Below are 7,495 nucleotides of genomic sequence, written 5' to 3' on the forward strand. Positions count from 1 at the left end.
AGTCTAGCAAGCTGTCGCTCCACGGTTTGTTGCCGCCTGGCTGCATTCCGGCGATCGTTGGCTGCTGCTCTCACGGCTCGCCTGGCCTCTGCAATCGCTTCGGGTGCTTCGCGTTGGTGTGCGGCTGCTCGAGCTGCTCGCTCCTCGTTCCACTCATGTTGCAGTTCGGAGGTGATGCGCCGCGCGGCTTCCGCAATCAAGCTCCAGTCCTCGGGTCCCCGGAGGAGAAACTGCATCATGGTGTCGGGATTCACGCTCTCCGGCTCGCTACCTCGCCCGCGAAGAAACTCGGCTCGGACGCCAGCGAAACGAGGGCACTCGAACATCACGTGCTCGGCAGACTCGATGATGTCCGGGCACTGCGGGCACTCAGGGGACGAGGCGAATTCCTTATTGTGCAGGTACTCACGGAAAAATCCGTGCCCGGAGAGCACCTGACACAGATGGAAATTCACCTCTCCGTGTTTCCTTTGGTGCCACGCAGCTGGGTCAGGGAGAACTCGCCGGGTCCATCGGGCGAACCGTCCTCCCGTTCTGCCAACCTCGTCCCACCTGTCCTGCCACTGGTGGTATGTGGCGAGACGCTCCTGCTCCCGCATCTCTTTAGCCGACAGACCCCCAGGGTCGGCGTTCACTCTACGCTGATAATAGCGAGCGTCCTCCTTTACCAACAGCGCTATTGGGATGGTGCCCGCTATCACTGCGGCAGCGTCGTATGAGATTGTCCGGAATGCGAAGGATGCTCCGACCACAACCCTCTTCTGGACCCTTTCCAGCAGTCGTTGCTCCTCCCTGGTTTCAACACCCTCGTGCCACACCGGTGCGCCGTAGCGGAGGATGCTGTTGACGACCGAAACCAGGAGGCGACGCTTCTTGCACTTTGGCCCGCTGTGCCGTCGCATCAGCAGTGCAAGTGCTGTCGCTACTCGAGAAGCCTTTTGAGTGACCTGCTTGACGTGCTCTGACCACTTAAGATTGTGTTTAATGCGCACTCCTAGATATTTGATGTCGGTTGCCGAACGAAGAGGAACGCCGTTGATGTTAACTGGGATGTTCTTGTAATCCTTCTTCTTTTTCGACACCATCACAATATCCGTCTTAGCTGCGGCGAGCTCCAGCTGGTGTTCGCGCATCCAAGCCACAACCCTATTCACAGACTCCTCCGCCAAACTCGCGGCCAGTGCTGGCGTGGGTCCTGGTGCCAGGAGCACGAGGTCGTCAGCGAAGGCGACGAGCTCTACACCGGCGGGCATGTCGATGGACAGGACGGCGTCATACATGGTGTTCCACAGCGTCGGACCAAGTATGGAACCCTGTGGGACTCCCGCCGACAATTCCCGGGTGACCGGACCCTCCGACGTCTCATAAACCAGTAGCCGTCCCCGAAACCAGCTTTCCAGTATCCGCTGCAGGCAGGCCGGAACGTGCTTTTCTTGCAGTGCTTTGGCGATGGACCGCCAGCTCGCCGTGTTAAAAGCATTGCGTACATCCAATGACACCACCATCAGACACTTGTTAGCCCTCCGATCCGTCATTCGGTGGGCCATCGCACGCTGGCCGGCCTCCTTAACACGTTCAATCGCCTGAATTGTAGACCTGCCCTTTCTGAATCCATACTGAGACGGCGACAGGCGAGGGTGATCTGGGTCTTCCAGGTGTTCGTTTAGGCGATCCAAGATCAGCCGCTCCAAGATCTTGCCTGATCCGTCGAGCATCCCAAGAGGCCGAAAGGATGACGGATCGCCCTGAGGTCTTCCGAACTTGGGTAGCAAAGCAAGTCGTTGTCGCTTCCAGTCAGCGGGAAAGGTGCATTGATCGAAGCACTCCTGGAACACGCGGCGGAACGTCTCCGTGTGCTCGCGAACAGCGACCCTCAGTGCCGCATTGATGATGCCATCGGGTCCCGGGGCCTTAGTGGGCACCATCCGCGCCGCGATCGCCAAGAGCTCCTCATCCGACACCTCCCTCACTGGCTCCTGCGTTGTCTGCCCCCAATCGACCCGATCCGGTGCAGGCCACTCAAAAGTGCCATGATCCGGGAAGAGTTCCGACACGACGTGCTGTAGAATCGCAGGATCTCGCTCCGGGGGGACGCGGCTACCCTTAAGGCGTGACGTTACCACCTTATAGGCAGTGCCAAAGACATTGTCCTCAGCTTCCGCAATCATCTCATCAAAGCTACGGTCCTTGCTTGCCTTGATGGCGCGGGCGAGTTCCTTCTTACAACTCCTGTGCCGTTCTCTGGCCAACTCTCGTTGTGCACCAGTTCCGGCAGTCAAAATCGCATCCTCAGATGACTTGCACTGCTCCCTGAGAAGGCCGATTTCCTGCGTCCACCAGTACATTTCCGGTCTCACCAAAAACTGCGCTGGCGGTGCCCTCTGCATCACCTCATCGCAGGCTCTAGTAAGTCCAGCGGTGAGAGTCGCCGGTGATACAGCCGCTTCGGCAAACCCGGAAGCCTGGAGCGCGATCTGGAAGGCTTCGGGATGGAATTGACGCAACTTCCATCTCGGTCCAATCTGCTCGCGTTGTCGCTGCCGGTCGCGATGCTGGTGCTGTTGTTGCGGTTGCCTCTGCTGGTGTGGTGAAGCGCTGCTGACTGGTGTCGCGGATACGCTGAATCTCACGTATCTGTGGTCACTGTTGGTGAAAGTGTCGAGCACCCGCCAGTCGTTACCGGGTTCAATGGCCGGACTGGCGAAGGACACGTCGACCACACTTTCAGTAGCACTGCCGTTGCCGACGAACGTGGGCACACTGCCGCGGTTCAAGATCGCCAGGTCAAGCTGGTCGACGACCTCGGCGAGATCCTCACCACGCGGCTTCGTCCTCGCGCTGCCCCATCGCACGTGCCAGGCATTGAAGTCGCCCGCCAAGACTACGAGGGGGTGTGCTCTGGCCTCGATATCGATCTCGTCGAGCAGCCGCTGGTAGTCCTCGTCCGTCCATCCCGGTGTTGGTGGGGCGTAGCAAGAGATGAAGGACACCCCCGCCACCTGGACCGACACCAGTCCTACCCTACTTGCCCAGACTCGCTGTATGGGCAAGGCTCCGGTCGTAATAACGGCTGCCTTCGCTGTCGAGTCCACCGCCCAGTTCCCGTTATTGGGTGGAACACGGTAGATCTCCGACGCCAGCACAATGTCGATCCTTTGCTCCCGTGCGGTCTGGAGCATGAGGTCTTGCGCTACCCTGCTGCGCGCCAAGTTGATCTGGAGGATCTTCAACCCAGCGTCACGCCCTCTAACAGTGGTGTTCGTAGCTAGCGGGAACATGACGGCTGGCTACTTCCGCTGCAAACCGGTGAACCTGTCTGATGTTGTCCGGAACACGTAAGGCACTTGGGGCCCGAGCTGCACTCCTTGGCCTTGTGCTGCTTCGATCCGCACCGGAAGCAGCACTTGGAGTAGTCAGGGCCGGTGCACTCGCGAGAGCGGTGCCCCTTGCCAAAGCAGCGGTAGCAGAGCTGCTCTCCTGCAGGGACCGATGCGAGCGCCTGCACGACGCAACTCGTGTTCCCTATGGTGACCCGGTGACCGTCGAGAAGCTGGCACTGCCCGCGCGGCAGCTTGATATGGGCTTTCTGCAGCCCGTCGTACCGCCGCCACAGCCGAACTGCCTCGCCCGGAACCGTCAGCCCCGCCTGCCGCTTAATCGCCGAAATCAAGTCGTCGACAGTCGCCAGCATGTCGATTCCTGTGATCGCTGCCGTCTGCTTGTCGACAAGGAGGTGGGCCACTCCATCCTCCTTGATGGCTTCGCTGACATCGGCCAGCACACTCTCGCAGTCCGTGTTCGGCTTCAGCCACAGCGACAGCTTCCGCTCCCCTGTGCGGCAAACCCTCGCCACGAACTGATCCACATTGGTCTTGGAACGCACTGCCTTGTATGTGTCGAGGAAGGCCTTGCCCTCGTTGGCCTCGAGGACGATCACCGCAGGCCTCTCCACTTTAGCAGCGCTCTTTCCCGCTTTCTGTGGTGCTGCTCTCTTGTCTCCCTTGGCCACGACTTTAGCAAAGGATGCTGGTTGCGCATGCACCTTGGTTGCCACAGCCGCTGCTTTCTTTGCCTTCGGTTTTGGCTTTTCTGGAGCCATGGCCTGGGACGAGACGGCCTCGACCGGGATCTCGGGGACATCAGGCGTGATGACTTCGTTCATGCCCGTCGGTTCGCCCTCTTTTTTCTTGCCGCGCCTTGCCCGGGTCCGCTTTCGTTTGGGAGTGTCGCCAGGTGGATGCTGGCTTTGCCCAACAGCACTGGAGTCGACGACATGTTGTTGTTGCTGCTGCGTAGCTACCGCCAACTCTCCCATCGAGTGGAGTCCACTTTGGAGCAGCATAAGTTCTCTTTCGCTGGCTGCCGCACGCTCACGAAGGCTAATGTTGTCTCGCTTCAGCTCCTGATTTTCACGAGACAACAACTTCAGCTTTGTCTTCAGCTCCGCGTCGCCATCCTTTGCCGTCGCCCGGCCCGTCTCCATCTCGCTAACCTTAGCGAGGAGAGTCTCGACGGTTGCCCGGAGCTCCCTCAACTCGCTGCTGAGGCTTGCGATAGTCGGCTCCTGCTGCGGGACTTCGGCCACCTGCTGGACGACGGTTGAGTTGAGCTCGTCCTCGTCGCTCTCCTCTGAAATCTCCATATCACTGGCTAGCAGGGCCATCCGCTGCACCACCACCACCGGCCGAGTGGGCGTCGCAGTCGATGGCGCGACACTGCCTCCCTTTCGCTGCCGAGTCAACGGCAGCGCAACCGATGATGTCATCACTTTGTCCCCGTCGTCCTTCGGCGATGGCGCGGTAGCGTCGCAGGTGGACCGGAGCCTGACGGACCGACGCGTCGAAGGCTCCCCCGATGCCTGCTCCATTCCCCTACTGCAACCCTGAAAATCGCTGTGGGCAGTGGGTTAGGTTGCGGAGAGCCAGGGTGGAGTGTCTGGGAAGGGAAGGTGGGAAGGGGAAGGGGAGTGGAGGAAGGCCAAGTACCGGTGCGAAATAGAAACTCCAACAAATAAAAGGCCAAACCAATCTTTTTCCCCTTTCCAAATCTGAACTTATATCTCAGTTCTTCTCTGCGATCAGGTGCCGCCTGGTTGACAAATCCGCAAACCGCCAGCCGATACACTCGCCATAAAACTCAGAGTGCCGCCTGGTTGTGATAACCGGTGATCTCCACCAGCCGAGACACTTGATGAACTGAAGGCGCCGCCTGGTTGTGACGTTGAAAAGCTCAGCACCAGTGCCGCCGCCTGGTAACAGTGTTCGAAATCTCCGTGAGCCGAGACACCCGCCACGACCCGAAGCGCCGCCTGGTGGCAATGCTGGCAATCCGCTGGTACTGGTGGCGCCGCCTGGCGGCCAACTTCGGAACCAAGTTTAGCCGAGACACACTGAAATATTTCACCGGGATGATCGAACCTCGAAATTTTTCAGCCGAGACACATGAAACATTTCACTCTTAGCCGAGACACCTTGAAAAGTTTCACTGAAACATTTCAACCGGATGGTTGGTCCATGAAATATTTCAGCCGGGACACTTGAAACATTTCACCCCCAGCCGGGACACCTATCCGGGACACACTGCCGCCAACGGTCAATTAAAAATACCGGCCAATTTGGATAACCGGCCAATTTGAATTACCGACCGATTTGAATTAACGGCCACTTCAAACCAACGGCCACCGACTCCACCAACGGTCAATTTGAACGACCCGAAAATCCGGCACCAACGGTCCTTTTTTGAAAAACTGGATCAGATGACACGGAGCCCGATTCGGCTTAGGTGAAATCGCTCGGATCTTCGAGTCCGAATCCGGCTGGAAAATGGACGATCGAATCTTCACCTGCCAAAATTTTTGCACCGCGTGCTCTCACTTTATTTACACTTATTTTGCGCTGAATTCGTCTTTTTTCATACGGTTTTCTCTGACTTTCGTTTTAAAACACCGTCTGTCATCTAAAAAACCACATCCGGCCAGGATCCGGACACTTTTTTAACCGAAAAACACGTAGTCCCAAATGGGGCTACGCCCCGGGCCGCTCTCCATACAAAATGTAAACAAACACTTTTCTTTCTTATTTTTCGTTGAAATCGATGATTTTAATGCGGTTTTCACTACTAATCTGTAGATTGGCACTAGTTTTAACGATTACAACAAACTTTCGTGGGTTCTTTAAACTTTTTACGCGAAATTTTTGTAAAAAACACGGAGCAACGCTCAGCACGTGTTGACACTACAGCGTTTGACAGCTCACCCACAGGGATAACTGGCTTGTGGCCGCCAAGCGTTCATAGCGACGTGGCTTTTTGATCCTTCGATGTCGGCTCTTCCTATCATTGCGAAGCAAAATTCACAAAGCGTAGGATTGTTCACCCTTTCAAGGGAACGTGAGCTGGGTTTAGACCGTCGTGAGACAGGTTAGTTTTACCCTACTGGTGTGCAAGTACTATCTCAATGGAATTCCTGTGCAGTACGAGAGGAACCACAGGTACGGACCAATGGCTCAATACTAGTCCGAGCGGACTTTGGTATGACGCTACGTCCGTCGGATTATGCCTGAACGCCTCTAAGGTCGTAACCGAACCAGGCTGGTAGTATATGTATAGGAGTCGTTAGCTAGATGGCTAATAACATCACGAGACCGGATTGAGTCTTCTATAGACTCTTTCCATTTATTGGAAACCCTCAAACTGAGCCTATCGCGAGTGCGCTCGCCGAAGTACCTGAAGTGGGAAAAGGCGTTGTGCTTGCCGATCTTCCAAGAATAGTTTCGACTCCTAAGACCACCCGAAAACGACGGGTTTGCAGGCTGGGCGCTACGCATTGAAGAGAGATGTACATTTCGATCCTTTCAGGCGACCCATGCTTGGTGGTTGTGTGCGGTGTGCTCCCCCCGGGGGGCACATGCGGCATACCGTGTGTGGACTAGTTGGACCCACCCTTGCGGTGGACCGACCGGTCAGTGGTGTTTGCGGGTTAACACATGCGAGCGTTGCGGCCCAGAGGCCTTACCGCCTTTCACTGCGGGTTCGTCAAGAACTTGGAGATGGTCGCAACGCATCGGGTCCTCCCGGGGTACTTGGTGTTTGGATGCTGGCTTGGTGATTAAACACTTGATATTCCATCTTCGGATGAATTTCGGGTGTCACCTGTTGCCTAAGACCACTTGCATGTTTAGCTCGCCGTGGGGTAGCAAGCGTTGTGATCTAATGGCCTTACCGGGCAAACACTTTCGGTTCGTCAAGGACTTGGAGTGCCGGGACGGGTTGGCGGATCCATCACTCTGAGTATGCCGGGTTGATACTTGGGGTTGGTTTGGTTTTGGTGACCCAATACTAGATGTACCATCTCGGTGGTATGTCAGTATCACCTATACTCCAGACCACTTGCATGGTTAGCAAGCGTTGTGATCTAATGGCCCAACCGGGCAAACACTTTGGGTTCGCAAGGACTTAGAGTGCCGGGACGGGTTGGCGGATCCAACACTCTGGGTAC

General features: G+C 56.6%; 1 pseudogene; it reads left to right on the forward strand.

Annotated features, from left to right (window-relative positions):
- LOC131270112 (large subunit ribosomal RNA) overlaps window positions 1-6,879 on the forward strand; it is an 11,039-nt pseudogene extending 4,160 nt beyond the window's left edge.
- Window positions 6,880-7,495: the final 616 nt, after the last annotated feature.

The sequence above is a fragment of the Anopheles coustani genome (assembly GCF_943734705.1).
Source record: "Anopheles coustani chromosome X unlocalized genomic scaffold, idAnoCousDA_361_x.2 X_unloc_14, whole genome shotgun sequence".
Lineage (NCBI taxonomy): Eukaryota > Metazoa > Arthropoda > Insecta > Diptera > Culicidae > Anopheles > Anopheles coustani.